Source organism: Cavia porcellus, unplaced genomic scaffold, assembly GCF_034190915.1.
Source record: "Cavia porcellus strain 051 isolate PalLab524CR breed Dunkin Hartley unplaced genomic scaffold, mCavPor4.1 scaffold_27, whole genome shotgun sequence".
NCBI lineage: Eukaryota > Metazoa > Chordata > Mammalia > Rodentia > Caviidae > Cavia > Cavia porcellus.
Window position 1 is genome coordinate 32,750,490 of NW_026947510.1, and position 17,605 is coordinate 32,768,094.

Consider the following 17,605-nt stretch of genomic DNA (forward strand, 5'->3'; position numbering starts at 1 on the left):
AGAGAAGTGGTATTATGGAAACATGTTAGCTGCACTGATGGAGGAGCTCAGACCCTCCCAGGAAGAAGCAGAGGGTATTTCAGTGGACCTCAGGGGTGCAAGGATGCAGCTTTGTCCTGTCTCCCGTCGCTGAGCGGGTGTGGACTCAGCTTTCCTGGTGCTCTGACCCCATGGGTGGCTCTAGCTCTCATGCATGCACTGTGTCACTAGTGCGGGGATCCAAGTCCTCACAGCATGGCATCAGGACCTTTCAGAAAAGGAATTAGCTTCATAATAAAGTCTGAAAGTGCATGCAGATTTTATTTGAGAAGTTAGTTTGATTATTTTGATAATTTTCCTTCAAGACAGAGCAAATCAATAATGTTAACTGAAATGTATATTTGATGTCTCATCCAAATTTGGTCTCAACCTCTCAACCAAAATCAGCACACAAAAACTAATCAGGAATATTTACTCTAACACTAACCCTACCACTAAGCTTAGCTACAGCCCCAGCACTAACACATTTTCCATTTTGGAATTAATTTTCCTGTGAACATAGGACTTGCTTGAATCCATTATGTAGGGAAAGCTGGTGCTGTCACATTTTTTGACTTTTATATACCAGAAACGTGAACTTCATTTTGATTTTGGAAGACATTGCTCAGTACTAATGGTAAGCTGATGAATGAACTTAGTTCTATAAACATTTGTCATTTCATCTGTGTCCTAAGTTGTGTTGTTTCTAATAAGAACCCCACTGGAACTTTACTGTGGCACTAAAGATGGATTGCATTAACTTTAAAACTGACAGGCAGCTTAGGAAAGCACACCTCTTGATGTGTCCTTGAAGTATAACACGGAGTGCTATATCAGACACATGGCCCCATCTTCTCAGGAAAAATTAATCTGCTCCACCTCCCAGCTGCCATGAAGTAAGCAGCTTTGCCCTTCTGCCATGATGTATCTGCTTTAGAGCCAGCCAAACATAGACTGAGTTTCCTGAAACTTGTAGGTGCCAGATATGGGTCCAGTGAACAAATACAAAGAACTGGGACTAAAGAAGTGGAGTCCAGTCAGTGACTGCATGAGTCCATGCTGTTCGGCGCATTTGGAACAGTCTTGAGGAAGGGATTTGGGGATGTTAACAGCTGTGTGCTAGAGAAGCCCTGCAATGCCATAAGCTAAGTCTAATAGGTGTTTCTGATGGGAACTCAGATGGCCAGATTGCTGACAAACTGCAGAGAGTGAAGCCAACTCTCAGGATGGGAGACTTCCTGTGCATGCTACATTCTGGTCAGAAAGAACTTGTCTGCATTTGGCAGGTGTCCTGAAACCTTCATGTCTCTCTTACTTTCCATCTCTGAGACAAAATACTTGACACCTGCAGTTTAGAGGAGGAGGGCTTTCTTTGGGCTCACAGTTCTAGTTTCTGGTGGACTGGCTGCAAGGCAGAAACAGGAGGGAAGAGGGACATAGCCAAGGGAAAGGTGCTCAGGCCACGGTGGCCAGCAACACCCTTCCCAGCAGCCTCATACCCTAAGAGCACATCTATTCCCTGAACTCATCAGTGGACAAGTCCTCTGCAGAGTATGCTTCCTTTCCCATCCAACAAACTTCCACACACAAACCTTTCAGGAACATTTCGGGATAAAAGGTACTACACCCCACACCTTGTTCCCAGAGTCTCATGTTTATCTCATGAGAGTAAACTGAGCTCCTCACTTAGAGTCAAATTGACATGGCATAGGAGTTCCAGGGTTACTGAAGTCCCATAGAGCATTCTTATCAAAAAACAAAAACAACCATTCTTACCACCAAGGAGCAGGGCCACAAATTGAACCTCAAGGAAGAGAGGCAGCAGCCAGCAATAGGCCAAGCTAAATAGAAGGAACAGGCCCCATGTGCAGACAGGGCCACAACCAGGGCATGAATTGGAAATGCTGCACTGCAGGGTAGGGCAGGCCCCTGAACCTGTCCCTCCCCAATGTCAGATCAGGCTCCGGTCTGAGGCTCATTAGAACAGGCTGCCCTGAGAGCCTCCACAGCAATCCCCTCACCACACTCTAGCAGGATCCAGGTGACAAGGCAGGTAGATGTCATCGAGCCCTGCTGGACCAGCTCAAACATGGGCTCTGCCACAACCCAACGCGTGCCCTCTGCGGGCAGCATCTGCTCCCTGCCCCTCATCTGATCCTTGCCCTTCCTTGCCAGGAAACTGATAGAATCCAATTATTTCCAGTCAAATGAAAATCAGCATAAATGGGACCATGAGGACCAGGTCACCAGGAACCCATCCTGTCTCTGTCCTTCAGAACCATAAATAAGTTTTAAAATTCAAACTGTGATAGGGAAAAGAAGAAAGAGGAGAAGAAAAATTATACTGAAGATAATTGCACAGCTAGCTTCTATTTGTTCCTTGAAAACAATGTCTTATGCTAATTTTTTTAAATTTTATTTAAGGAGAAAAAAGAAAAAAAACAGAAAAAGGGTACAAGTTATACAGAATTTCAGAAAAAATAAACAGGAAATCACTAGTTAATTACATATTGTCATCTTAGAAATAGTTGTTGAAGTTACAAAATTAAAGCATACAGAGGGGACCTTCAAACAGTGAGACTGCAAACAGTTTTGTTCAATGATCCAACAAAACTCAGCAATATGGTTATCCATCCTACACACCCAAACATACATGCAGTTATATCTCCCAGAGAACTCTTCCCTCCCTTCTTCCGTACAATGACAATTACACATATTGGGTTTCACTGCTCCCACAGTTCTTATTACTTTTTTTTTTGAAGAAAGTAAAACCAAATGTGACATACCAGGACAGAGTCAGTCAAATCAAAAGGATGGACATAATACATAATGTAAAAACAAAATACAAGGTGATCAACAATGGTTACCATAATGCCTCTTGTTATCTCACAAAGAATTGCCTATATCATCAGTTATAATAAAATTGAACAAAACAGTAAAGAATAAGACCAATAAAACCAAAACATTGGAGACATTAGAGGACTTCAAAAGAAGATAATAGTCAACCAGAATGGGCATCACAATGAATCTTATTGTCTTCATAGTTGTTGCCTAGACTTTCAAACTTGGTACTATCAAGCATAACAGAATAGAGGCATATCAGTCAAAACAAGATGGTGAGAGCAATACAGAGTTTCAAATCAAGTTAATAGGAAATCAAAGTGGGTTACTATAATATATCCTGCTATTTTTTATTTATTTTTCCCTTAATTAAAAGGATAAAAATGAAAAAGTACATAATAAAAAGGAGATTGAGATAAAAAAAAAAGAGGGCATAACAACAAAACAGCACATAGCCATTTAAGCAAAATAGTGTTTCACCACAAGATAATCTCGACATAATAGTAGTTGCCATAGTGTCTCTTTCCTTAAAATCTTTGGGTATAACTTCGTATACTGTAGCATCAAACATATCAAGACAATGTAAAACCGTTCAAGAGAATGACAGTATTACAGGGTATTTAGAATCAACTAACAGAAACTAAACAGTGGTTTCTGTGTAATCTCCCTGTCTACAAAAGTTGTTTATATTATCACATATAATAAAATCCGACAAGATACAACACGTTAAAACTGATGGAGACAGAAGAACAAAAGTTTGATGAGACTTCAAAACAAGAGGATATTAAATCAGCACTACCTATTGTGATGTCTTGTTTTCTCCAAAATGGCTGTTCCTACCATCCAACCTTCTCTGCCTCATTTCTGTTGAGCTCTTTTTCTGTCATTAGTTGTCAGTTTGTCCTCTTCATTTTGCTTTCTGCTCCATTCATTGTGGCCTCTCTGTCACTGTTCCTGGAATCTTGGTATTTTTCATTTCTAGAATATCCTGCAATAATCTCTGTAGAGTTGAATTGGTGGTTGCAAATTCCCCTAGTTCCTCTTTATCCTGGAAGCACCTTGTTTTTCCATCAATTTCTAGGGACAGTCGTGCAGGATATATCAATCTTGGCTGGAGGTTATTGTCTTTCAAAGCTTGAATTATTTCCCCCCACGCTCTTCATGATTTCATGGTTTGTGCCAAGAAGTCTGCTGTAATTCTGATGGGTGTTCCCTTGTAAGTGATCTGTTTCTTGTCTCTGATGGCTTTTAATATTCTGTTCTTATATTGGATTTCTGGAATTTTGATTATTATATGCCTGAGTGTAGCTCGGTTTGGGTTGTAGGTGGCTGGGATCCTGTATGCCTCATACATCTGAGTATCTTTACCTTTTGCTAAATTAGGGATATTCTCCTGGATTATTTCTGTGAATAGCTTTTGTAGTTCATTTGTTTGAGTCCCTGCTTCTTCTTTTATGTTCTTAATTCATAAGTTATAGATCCTCTTATCATCTTCTAGTCTTTGTATTATCGCTGTTTGTTTTCTTGTTATTTTGAAGAAGTTTTTCATTTCATGCTCCCACCTTACAAATCTGTCCTCCAGTTCTGATAATCTATCCTTAGTTTCTTTCAAGCTGTTATGCCAGCATTCAATAGAGTTTTTAGTTTCCTGGTAATCTCTTTGAACCTGCTTCACGTATTCTATGTTTTCTCTATTTTCTCCATCAAACAATTCTCCCCTTTTTTTCTGTTCTTCCATTCCACCATCTGTGTTTTCTTGGGCGGTGCTTAGCATTTCTCTAACTATTCTACTTATTTCTTGCTTTATTTCATTAAATACTTCATTTGAACTCATCTATGAGGCTCCGGAGATACCACTTTATGTCTTTAGGTGCCATATCTGATACTGCATGTTTGCTATCTTCATTCTCTTTTGCATTTACCTTTCCTGGATCAGTGTTCTCAGGATTGGGGACTGAGGACCCTTTCTTGTTGCTCCCTTTTCCCATACTTTTTGTTCTTTCCATACAAGTATCTGTAGGAGGCCCAGTTTTGTTTTGTTTTGTTTTCTCTCTCTTTGTCTGTTACAGTTTGTTTGAATCTGCTGGCTAGGTGTTCCCTCCCACTGCAGTGTACTAGGGATACACAGACCTGGGCAGCCTCTTCTGGGCCCACCCCTCCAGGTCAACCTACTGAATGCTTCACTGCTAGGGTGCACCACCAGGTGCAGGGACCTGATTTGGGCTAACCTACTGGATCTTAGTCTGCGGTGTCACCAGGCCAAGTGCTCCCCACCACTCCCACTTGAGAGGGGAATATGCGACTAAAGTCACTACAGGGCCCTGTTCCGGCTAGTCTGCTCATTCCCAGAATGTCCTCTTTTGGAGCCTCCTAGTCTATGAAAGGGTCCCCATTTCTCTCACTCACCACAGGTCAATGCAGGGCTCCCTGCCAGTCCCGCTTTCAATGCCATTTGGTTTGCCGATTCCAGCTCCCAGAGCTTTTGCACGTCTCTCTCCCTGCCATATGGATTGGGATGCAGTATCGGCAGCAGGAAATTCAAATCGCGGCTTCCAATGGTGCGGGATCCAGCTTCCGCACTGAGATTTTATCTGTTCCTGTTATACCATCAGGATTGCATTTCCAGTTGGTTTCTCTCAGCTTAGTTCGTTCCTGGGTCAGCAGGGTACATCTCCCCTCGCGTAGGACTCCTCACACGGCACTGCTCCTGGATTCTAAACTGGTAATCTCAGAGAGCCTCTGTGGCTGCTGTTATTTGTCTGCCATGTTCTCCCAGAAGTCAAGGGGCTACGTCTTGTGCTAATATTGTTTAGATGCAATAACATGCCTACATCCTGCATTCCAAATAATTACCACAAAGACAACAGCATGCAGTATTTCAAGTATTGTCACACTCCTACTAACCTGTTTTGAAACTGTTTCATTATTTATCTTGTTTTACTCTATAAAAAAGATTTTTTAAAATTTAAAACATTAAAAATTTTTATTGAAATATTTTTCTCATTTTTTTCATTTATATTCAAATAAATGCACATTTTTTGATATTTTAAAGAACTGTTGGAGTTCAAATATCTCTAGGAAGAGATAAATTGGTGGGGTTTTTCTTGCTCCTCTAGACATGGCAGGAAAAGAATCAGGAGAGGACGGGTAGGGAAGCAGGGACTGAATGGGGGAAAAGAGGGCACAGAGCATTGGGTTCTATGGTTTCCTACTCCTCAGCGTTGTTCCAAAGCAGAAATCACTGTACTCAGGGATGAAGGCCCAAGCCAGGGCCCTGTGCAGATTCTCATTCTCATGCAGCTGGGGTTCTGGGGGCCACTTGACCACAGCCTCTTCAACTGGAGGCTGTTCGGTGTGTGTGGGGCTCTGCTCTGCAGGATCTTTGGGGAGAGAGCAACAGCCACTGAGTGTGTACCCCTTGCCATGCCTGCCCCTGCCCACCCCTACCAGGCCTGCACTCATCACACTGCTCATCTGAGGCTGCAACATTCTTGGTGTGTGGGGATCCCACAGTGGGCTCCTCACCATGGCTCTGTGCAGTGCCCTGAAACTCGCCCTGATAGGACCTGCAGTCTTCTTGCGGGTGGAGAACCACCTCCTACAACACAAGCAGCTTTACCCTCAGGGAGAGGGGCTTCTTAGGGATGAAGACATCCAGACCTACCTGCTCCTCTCCCTTCACTGAGAATAGCTGTGTGATATGTTCATCCTCCTCCTGTTGTTCTTCCTCCTCCTGCTGCTCCTTATTCTCCTCCTCTTCCACCTCTTGCTCCTCCTCCTCCATTTCCACTTCCTCCTCCCCTTCTAGCTCCTCCTCCTTCTCCTTTTCCTCTCCTTCTTCCTTCTCCTCCACTCCCACTTGTTCAAGCTCCTCCTCCTCCTGGTTCCAGTACTCCTCATCTCCACTCCTTTGTCTTCCTCCTCCACTCATTCATCATCCTCCTTCTCCTGCTTCTTCTGCTCCTCCTCCTCCTCTACTTGTTTGTCCACCCCCTCCTTCTCCTCCTTGTGCTTCTCCTGCTCTTCATCACCCTCCACCTGTTCATCCTCCTCCCTCAGTTGTTTTTTGTCCTCCTCCTCTTCCTTCTCCTGCTCCTTCTCATCCTCCACTCATTTGTGCTCCTCCTTCTCCACTTGTTCATTCCCCTCCTCCTCCACTTCTTCATACCCCTCTTCCTTCTCATGCACATGTTTTTCTTCCTCCTCCACTCCTTCCACGTCCTCCTCCTTCTCTTCCTTCTGCTCCTCCTCCTTTTGCTGCTCCTCCTCCTTCACTTGTTGTTCCTCCTCCTCCTGTTTTGTGTTCTCCTCCACACAATTGTTGAGGTTTGTCCCCTGTTTGGGGCACACAGCATTGTGCTCTGCTGTGCAAAGGAGAACAATAGACAGAGGTCACTTGCAGGCCTCCCCAAATCCCACACCTTACAGCCTCTGCTGCAGGAACCCTGGCCCAGCTCATCAGTGGTACTGGAATCACCAGAGAGCAACATACGTTGACATTCCAGCTCCTCCTCTTGCTCCACTGCCTTCTCCTGTGACACCTGTACAAAAAAGGAAGCAGAGCACCAGAGTCAGGGCTCTGTGGCCACCTGACCTGCCTGCCCTTCCCAGCCTGGTTGGAACAGCCTCCCCTGAGGCTGCACCATGGCCACATGGTCACCACTGCTCGTAGGTGTTGAAGCCACATCCTCAGCTTTGACCTGGGTCAGGAGTGCCACATAGGCCAAACTCTGGCATGGCTGCCTCTGAAGCTTCAGGCAGCTGAGCCCACTGTTTCTGCACAGAGGTTGGGCCCTTGTTGACAAATGCCATCTGTGGAGGCAGGGTGTGATTCTGTGGGGGGAGCTTTCCAGATCACAGGATGCATGGAGCCTCCTTCTGCCACTGACACCTGTTACTCCTAGGGATGGGGCATGACCACTGCTTTCAGAGAAGGTCCAGGGAAATGAAGGCATGGGGAACCCAAAGTATTGGGGTGTCCAAAGGGACCTCAGTGGAAGAGGCAGGGAAGGAGACCCACGGAAGGATCAAAGCAGAGCCCAGCTCACCACAGCCTTTGAGCCTCTCACGTCTTCAGGACTGGTGCTGTTGGGCTGAGGGCTCTCCATTTTTCTTTCCTCCACCTCCCGTTCATTTCATATTGGGAGCAGTCAGGAGGGAGGGAGGCAGAGCAGTCCCACGCTCCCCTCTACCAACTTCACCAGGTCTCCCTGGGCCACCACGCTCTGGGAGAGAATGAGCAGCCCTCTGCCATCTCGTCCTCCTCCACTCATTCTCAGAGTGCTCCTCAGCCCATGCAACACTGACACCTCCATTCACCTTTCCCGGGGAAGTGCCACAACTTCAGGCTAGGATGTCTGCTTCTTCTGCAGCTTGGAAGCTGACAGGACCTCCTGTAGGTAAGGATGGAAAGTGAGACATCAGAGGCAGCCAGATCCTCCCAGACAGGGGCCCAGCCTCAGCACCTCCATCACCTGGGTGGTCTTCAGGTCTTCGTAAAAGCTAACCAGGGCCTTGTTAGGTCTTCCAGGTCTTTCTGATATACATTCATCACTTGTTTAAATGACTGTAGAAGCTGATATTGCAGAACATGTTTTTCAGAGGCCAGGTGTAAACAGGCCTCAGCTCTCTGGCATAGGATGCCCAGCAGCTGGTCTCTCTGCTGCTGCAGCACCTGGGCCTCCTGGCTCTTCAGCACCAGCTGCAGGAGACCGAGAAGTAAGGTCAGGCATACAGAGGGGCTTCAGCAGCCTGAGGTCAGTAGGGGCTCCTCTGAACCACTAGCCTCCTGTTCCCAGTCTCCAGTACTACAGCCTCTGTTCTTGAATGTGGACCTCACCACATCTATGGAGAATCAGATGCAGCCATGCCACATGTGTTAAGTGATCTCTAGGCTTCGGTTTGCACATATTGACTCACTGAATCCAACAACTCTAAGAGGAAAATGCTAACATTCATTGGAGGTGATGGGAACTGAGGCCACGTGATGGGATGTTTGAAACTGTAACCAGTGCAGCTGAGACTCAGGGTGGAACCAAGGAGCCTCCCCCTCCTACCCTGTTTCCTCCTAGCAGTAGGATGACTCAGGCTTCCAGCAGGGAAATGACATCAGGACCTGGGAGGACCCCAGAGCCACACACCTCTAACAGTCAGAGACCAAAAGCAAAAGACACACAACTGCTCTGCCAGACACTGCAGGACTCTGGGGTCACTTGGGGTCCAGCTGTGGGAGATTAGTTCTGGCCCCAGCACCTCCCACCCCCATCGGGAGCACCTCTGTCCTAGCCCAGTCCCATGGGGCAGGAGTTACCTACCACTGCCTTAAGCTGCGTGATCTCCTCTTGCAGCTGGCCCAGCTTCCAAGTCAGCTCCTTGTGTCTGAGCTGCTCTGAGCTCAGGGTGGTCACTATATTGGTGTTCTCTTCTCTCTACAGAGAATGGAAATCAGTGCCACCAGCACAGGCTGACCCGAGACCCCACCTAGGTGTCTTCAGTGCAAGGCAGGATGGATAATCATCCCCTCTCTGCAGGAGAAGCCCCACAGGGTTCTGACTCACAGGACACTTTCACGATTGAGGAGGACTGTGGCCCAATGTGTTGCAGGGGGGAAGGAGCCAGAGGGTTAGTGTGCTGCTCTGCCTGGAAGGTCTTGGTGGTGAGGAGCCTGGTGAGCAGTGAACACGCACCAGCCTCTGGAAGCTGTCCTGCATCTGGGCCGGCTGCTCCTTAAGCACATGGTTCTGTAATCCTAAAGCATCAGTCATCTTCTGCTGCTCCTCCATGTTGTGCATGATGTTCTTGTGCTCTTCCACCTGCACAGAGCACAGCTCTTCCCTGGTGCCAACCTGCAGATGGTGCTCCTCCTGCTCCCTCATTTTGTTCCACAGAGCCAGGTGTTCTTCCTTTAGCTGCCCCAAGGTGCCCTCCAGCTCCTTCTTCACCTTCTGCAGCTCCAACAGGAGCTGCTGATGTTCCAGGCATGACCCTGCTTGGGGCTGCAGGGCTGGGGCACAAGTGACAAAGGAGGTAGTGGTAACGGCCAAGGTCTCTGAGCCCTGAACAAGCTCTCAGTGCTCAGTCCCCACTCCAGGCTCCTTGCTTGGGCCTTGGCTTCCTCATGACTGATTCCTCATACCCACATCATGGCCAGGCCTGAAGCCATGTTCTTGTATGGATCCTGGGTGGGGGTTGGCAGGGGTACAATACCCTCTCTGCAAATGGGGACACTGAGGCTCAGAGATAGGCCTAAATTGCCAGCTCCTGGCACAGATGCCCTTCCCTTTACCACTGTGCCCTTGAGTCCACCCTTGTCTCCTAGGGCACTGTAAGCCCCACCCACAGCCTGGTTACCCCGCTCTCCCCAGATCACCCTTGTCCCCACTCACCCCCATGTTTTTCCAGTTCACTCAGCTGGACAGGAGGCTTCTCCTCCCTCCTATCCCGCTCCTCCTTTACCTCATGCACCTGCCCAAGGCACAGGGGACAGTAGATGAAGGGAGGGACTAGTGACCTCAGACCCTTCTATCACCCTAGTATCTGTCCCTCTTTCCCTTCTCTGGCCCCAAGCTGCAGTGCTCTCTTTGAAACTCTTCCACTAAGCTATAACAGGCCCAGCCCTAAATGCAGAATTCTTAGCACCTGACATTAGTCTCCTCTGCACTCTGACCCTCTACTGCCATTGCAGCCCCATCCTTAGTTGCCTGGCAGCCATGACACAGCTTCATGTGGGTGACACCCTCCACCACTGGCTGTCTTAGGTTTTATGCACTTTAAAAACTTACTCTTTTATCCACCGGAAAGCAATCATGCTTCTTCTGTTTTTTGAATTCTCTTAATTGTGGAAAGAAGAGCAATGACACTCATGAAAACAATAAGCCACTTTGTTCACATCCTCCTATAGAACACTCTTATGCACACCATCTGCTTAATGCTGCCAACAGCCCTACAACACACTGTGATGGTCAGTCAGTCAGTAAACACACAAGTTAACATGGCTGAACAGCAGGAAGAAAGAAATGAAAGAAAAGAGAAAGAGAAACTTGTCACTGTGGTGTAGGCCTGTAATCCCAAATACTGGTGACATTGCAATAGCAGGATGAGAATGAGGGAAACCTGAGGGGATAAAAGTAGTAAAACACTTCTTCAAATAGAAATAATAAACACTAAAAAGGGCTGAGCATGGAACCCTGTGCTCCCTGGACTTAATCCCTAGATGTAATGGGGGAAAACAGTAACAGGCTGGAGTGCCGCAAGTATTAGAGAGCTTTCTGTACTTTTGAAGGCGGTGGGTCTAATCATCATTACCACACACAGGAGAGTCAAAGATAAAGGGGACAATTAGAAAACATTTTGAGTCCCTCTATAGAATGAACTCCTGGGGAAAAAGCTCACACAAATCTGATCTACTCTGGTCACCCAGAGACTGTCAAACTTTTGAGGTCCCTGATGAAAATTTTATGTTGTCAGTGTCTAAGTTAAGGAGCCCAGTGGCCAAAACCTCTATATCCATTCCCATATTCACATGCCCTTCCAGGGAGAAATCTGTGTCTTCACCACAGAAACCAGAAGGGGGCTAAGCTGCTTTAGGGATCCAAGTGGGAAGATTAAGGGCCAGGTGAGGGTTAGTGATGAGGGCATCCAATGGAAAGGGTCTTAAGTGCACTCTACTCCTCCCTCTCTGCCCCAGAATCTGTCTGTGCCCCCACCCTCCTCTGTGTTCAGACAGCAGAAGGGGAAGAGGTTCTCCAATGTACGGCTCAGGGAGGCAAAATGTGTGAGGGTGGGTAGGAGGCAAGAGCCAAGCCCCAGGTGAGGCCTAAAGGAGTGTCCCCCTAGAGGTGGACGCATTTGGGCTGTGAGGAGAGGATCTGTAACAGGCCTTGAAGGGGGCACTGGAGTGCTGAGGGTCCCTCCACATTTGCTCCCAAGGGGGTACAGACTCTGCCAAGAAGTTGCTAGCTGGGGGCTTGCTCTGGGTCCAGAAACTGAGACCCTGTTCAGTTTACTTTTTTTTTTTTTTGGCCACAGCCAATTTCTTTTTGTTTGTTTGTTTGTTGTTGTTGTTTTGTTTTTGTTTTTGTTTTTGGTATTTTTTCTTTTTATCAGTACCGGGGGATTGAACTCACGACTGCCTGCTTGCAAGGCAGGTGCTTATGCTGCTGACCTAAACCCCCAGCCCCCACAGCCAATTTCTGCCTTCGAATTTCTTCCGGAATAGGAAGACCGGGACAGGGAAAGGGGTGGGGCCACTTCATGACAGTCGCTTCCTTCACAGGGACTCTCAAGAGGCCTCCTCCAGTGGGTCGGGGATGGGTGGAGTGGCATTAAAGCTGCAGACTACTGCTGTTCCAGGCCACCCCAGGGAGCTATGACAGGAGGACCTGGGAGGAAGGGAAACTAAGCTAACAGAAATAAAATAGTAAAAGCACAGAGAAAGATGTGAGGGCATCTACTAAGGAAAATCTCACAACACAGCTCCTTTGAAATCACCTAAGTGCCAAGCATGATGGTGTACACATGTAACCCCCAATACTCCAGAGACTGAGGCAGGAGGATCGCCCTGAGTTTGAGGGCAGCCTGGAATCCATAGTAAGTTCAAGAGCCTGAACTGCCTATCAAGACCTTATTGCAAAAATTAAAATAGTCACACAAAACAGACTTTGAGGGAAACAATATTTACTCTCAAAAGGGGCCACACACTTGGTTAAAATATGAACTTCATCAGGCACTTAGGATAAATCTGCATTTCCGACCTGTGTCACTTGATGGATTCTTCTCACCTGCCAAATCTAGAGTGTGCTAGGACTTGGATCCTAGATATTCCCTATGATGATCTCTTACCTCTTAGTTATCACTTTCAGTTCTGTGGCATCAAATGCCAGCTACACAGCAACTCCGAAAGTTGTGTCTTAACCAACAGCCTATTGCAAAATCGAGCTCAGGAAAGCAACAGTCCCTGTGACATTTCCTTTTGCATAGATAATATTATCTCCAGCATTCTAGATCCTGAATTAAGCCTTTAGTGTCACTCCTAGAACATATTCTCCTCACAGGCTTTAGCATCTCAGGTGAAGGTTTCACCTTTCCAGTTCTTAGCCATAAAACCATGGAGGCATCTTGGATGGCCACTTCCTCTCTTAGCACATATCCTAGCAGCCAGTCTAGTAACCTTTCTCTTTCTTTATCATGATGTTGAGGATTAAACATGGGGCTTTTGCACTGAGCTGCCAAGTGCCTGGATCTTTCTTTCTGTGGGTTTGTATCTTGCTTCTTGATATTCTATCTTTGACAGAAAGGCAAAATTTGATTGTCTCCAGCTCTATTGTCCCCACTCTGCTCCACGCTACTCTTACCTGTCCCCTGGGTTGTAGTATTTTCCCTCTCTCCCTGATACCCCTGCTTCTGCCTTGGAGCTCTGTGTTTGCTCAGATTCATATCCTCCAAAAAGCTGATGCTAAATGTGAACAAAAGTACATGTAATTGATTGTAGATACTTTGTTAGAGACAGTGACAAGAGAATTGGAGAGATGGGCATAGCCACCAGACTGTGACGCACGGTCGGATTTCACATGAAGGGGAGAAGGCAGGTTAGGTGAAATGATTATAGGCCTTTATATGCTAAAATGTTGAGCAAGGCTCATGGAGGGAAGTTTTTATGGGATTACAAAGAGGGAGCACAGAGTAGAGTCCTTGGCTGTCTTTGATTGGTTCTTACCATATATATCACAGTGGTCAGCCATTTCTAGGAGACAGGAGCAACCAGAAATGCAACAGTCTCCCTTGTCTTTCAGTTACCTCGTGTCTCTAACACAGCAAGGCCTGGCATTATCCCTATGAGCCTCCCTCATAGCCTACGCCATTTAGCACCAGGAAGAATGTTCCCTTTTCAGTCAGCCCTGCTGTATGCTGAGAATCCTTGCAGACCATGAAGTTCCTGAATCTACTGCTTTGCCTGTTCCCCTTCAGCATGACATTAACATCATGAAGTGAGCACTGCTGGGAGAACATAAATTCTTGCAGAGTTTTCTACTAAAAAAAAAAAGTCTCAACAGGGCAGGCAGCATGAAAGGGGTTTGGAAAATTTAACCCTCGGCTCTGTGCTCATAGTTAGGTACAAAGTACCCTAACCTGTAATCTCTAAAGATCTTCAGCATGCCTGGGCCAAAGGCTCCTAATCAAGTTCTAGGTGCAAATTCACAATCACCATCAGAGATACTAAAATGATTTGCAAATTGCTATGGAAGAAGAAATACTCACGGTACAAATAATGCATCCAGAGCAGTGATCAGTACATGATGTAGACTTATATGGAGTCATTAATATGCTGCCAAAAAAGTAGTTCACAAACTCCAAATCCTGATACAGTAAAAACAAATGCCTTTGTTCCCAGTCTTCCTAGGATCTGAAAAACAGATCAAAAAAATTTTTAAAAAACTCACTCTTTTCCTGTCTTTGAACGAACAGAAAAACACATTCATCTCAGCTGAGCTGAATCTGAAATTTCCAAGAGGAAACTCCCTGCTCTGAAGATGAAGGAGAACACAGGAGGTGGTAGAAAATACGTTTGACCCTCCCAGGCAGGATCACATTTCACATGGAATATCACAGAGCACAAAAAAAGACAGGTATTCCTTCTTAATTGTCAACATAGCACTAAAGTTTTGCCCTGAGTAACCAGAGAAGGTTCCTATATTTTACCCAAGTGACCATACAAACCCTCTTTCACTACAGTCCTTGAAGTATCCACAGTGAGACACTTGCCATTGGTGGTTGTCATTCCAGCAACAATAAATAGATGGTGCTCCAGAGATGAAGAACTGATCAAAGAAAGAATCCACTCAGAGCTGACTTTTGCCTCTGATCCTTATACAATTTGCAAGTCCCTTCACTGTCTTGTCAATACCATCCAACTAAATAGTCCACACTCAGGACCAGAAAAGGACTGACTAGGTGTCATCTCTGGGTGCAGATCCAGATGTTCCCAGACTAAGGGTGGGAAAATAAAGAAAAGAGATGAAAGCAGAGGTCAAGTGGAGCCCTCTCTCCTAATGGGAGGAAAGGAACTCCTCTACCACCATAGTGGCATTTATTGATACATTTAGCAAGATAAAGTCACATGGCACATCCTTGCCTATAAATGCATTGTTTGGATAGCCTTGCACTTTGATGTACTCTGAGCTGGGGCAGCTTGTTTGTCAGGGGCACACATTGACCTCTTACTGCCCCACACAAGTGGTCGGTCTCCAGCTTCAGCTGCTTCCTCCACACAGGTATCCCAAAGAGAGGGATAAAGGTAATTGACAACACCTGACATTTGAGATAGGGGACTCATTACTGATACAAGGAAAGGTGCCCATAGTTAGCAATCAATTCCAATCACAGGGGGAAACCTCACTGTAATGGAAATAAAAGGGACTATCTATTACCATCCCAAGGCACAGTACTGTCAATCCAATGAGAATCAGGGCCACCCAGAAGATAAGAGCTTCCTGTGAGTCCTTTTTTTTTTTTTTTTAAATCGGTACCAGGGATCGAACTCATGACTGCCTGCTTGCTAGGCAGGTGCTCATGCTGCCGAGCTAAATCCCTAGCCCCAATAGAATTGTCTTTTTTTTTTTTAATTGGTACCATGGATTGAACTCATGACCGCCTGCTTGCAAGGCAGGCGTTTATGCCACTGAGCTGAATCCCCAGCTCCTTTCCTGTGAGTTCTTATTGTTTCTCTGAGGAAACAAATTTCCCAACCTCATAATGCATTTTTAACACACTTTCAAAACTTCAAATAGGTCTTCCGGGAGAACATGGCAGACAGATAGCAGCAGCTATGGAGGCTCTCTGAAAGACCCAGCTTAGAATTCAGGAATGGTGCGGAGTAAGGAATCATAAGCAAGTGGAGATATGCCCTGCTGACCCAAGAACGAACTAGGCTGAAAGAAACCAACTGGGAATGCAATCCTGGTGCTATAACAGGAACAGAAAAGCCACAGTGTGGAAGCTGGAGCCCGCGCCATTGGAAGCCACAATTTGGGTTTCCCACCGCCGCCGCTGAGTCTACATCGGCTGGCAGGGAGAGAGATGCACAGATGCTCTGAGAACGGGAATCGGTGAATGGAGTTGAAAGCAGGACGGCGGGGAGCTGTGAATTGACTTGTGGTGAGTGAGAGAAACTGGGACTCTTCCACGGTTTAGGAGACTCCAACAGAGGACATTCTGGGACCGGGCAGACTTGTGGGAACAGGGCGCTGCAGTGACTTCAGCCATGTATCACCCTCTCAAGCGGGATTGGTGAGCAGTGCCTAGCCTATGTGAGCTGCTGGCTGAGACCCAGTAGGCTAGCACAACCCAGATGCCAGCACCTGAAGGTGACCTGGAGGGGCGGGCCCCTGCATAGGCTGCCTGGTCTGCAACTTCCTGGTGCGCTGCAGTGGGTGGGAACACCTAGCCGGTGCTATTCAATCAGACTGTGGCTAAAAGGGAAGGAAGCTGGGCCTCCTATATAGGCTTGCATATATAAGGAACAAAGAATATGGGAAGAGGCAGCAAAAAGAAAGGCTTCTCGGCCCCCAATCCTGAGAAAGAGGCAACAGCAGACACAGGACCAATAGATATCAAGCGCTATCTCCAGAGCCTCATAGACAAGTTCAGGAATGAAGTTATTAATGACCTGAAGCTAGACATAAGCCGAATAGTTAGAGAAATGCTAAGCACCACCCAAGAAAAAACAGATGGTGGAATGGAAGAACAGAAAAAAAAGGGGAGAATTGTTTGATGGAGAAAATAGAGAAAGCATAGAATACATGAAGCAGGTTCGAAGAGATTACCAGGAAACTAAAAACTCTATCAAAAACTGGCATAACAGCTTGAAAGAAACTAAGGACAGATTATCTGAACTGAAGGGCAGATTTGTAATATGGGAGAATGAAATGAAAAACTTCTTAAGAATAACAAAGAAATAAACAGCTATAATAAAAAGACTAGAAGATGATAAGAGGATCCATAACTTAAGAATTAAGAATATAAAAGAAGAAGTAGGGACACAAACAAATGAAATACAAAAGCTACTCACAGAAATAATCCAGGAGAATTTTCCTAATTTAGCAAAAAGTAAAGATACTCAGTTGTATGAAGCATACAGGACCCCAGCCACCTACAACCCAAACAGAACAACACCCAGGCATATAATAATTAAAATTCCAGAAATCCAATATAAGAACAGCATATTAAAAGCCGTCAGAGACAAGAAACAGATCACTTACAAGGGAACACCCATCAGAATTACAGCAGATTTCTCAGCACAAACTATCAAATCACAAAGAGCGTGGGGGGAAAGAATTCAAGCTTTGAAAGATAATAATCTCCAGCCAAGATTGACATATCCTGCACAACTATCTCTGGAAGTTGATGGAAAAACAAGGTGCTTCCAGGATAAAGAGGAACTAGGGGAATATGAACCACCAATTCAACTCTGCAGAGAATACTGCAAGACATTCTAAAAAAGAAAAATACGAAGAATCCAAAAATAGTGGCAGAGAGGCCACAATGAATGGAGCAGAAAACAAAATGAAGAAGACAAACTGACAACTAATGACAGAAAAAGAGCTCAACAGAAATGAGGCAGAGAAGATTGGATGATAGGAACAGCTATTTTGGAGAAAATGATGTCTTAATAGGTAATACTGATTTAGTATCGTCTTGTTTTGAAGTCTCATCAAGCTTTTGTTCTTCTGTCTCCATTGGTCTAAACAGG

At 45.9% G+C, this 17,605-nt stretch overlaps 1 long non-coding RNA gene across 2 annotated transcripts; it reads right to left on the reverse strand.

The window, feature by feature from the left end:
- Positions 1 to 2,463: 2,463 nt before the first annotated feature.
- Positions 2,464 to 7,540, reverse strand: LOC134473539 (uncharacterized). Of its 2 annotated transcripts, none has more exons than XR_010043836.1 (3): positions 7,352 to 7,540; positions 7,028 to 7,220; positions 2,464 to 6,239 (listed from the first exon to the last, which is right to left on the reverse strand). It is a non-coding gene; the product is annotated as an uncharacterized LOC134473539 (long non-coding RNA). The 2 variants fall into 2 exon arrangements; XR_010043835.1 differs by having other exon boundaries at positions 7,028 to 7,223.
- Between the last annotated feature and the right edge of the window lie 10,065 nt (positions 7,541 to 17,605).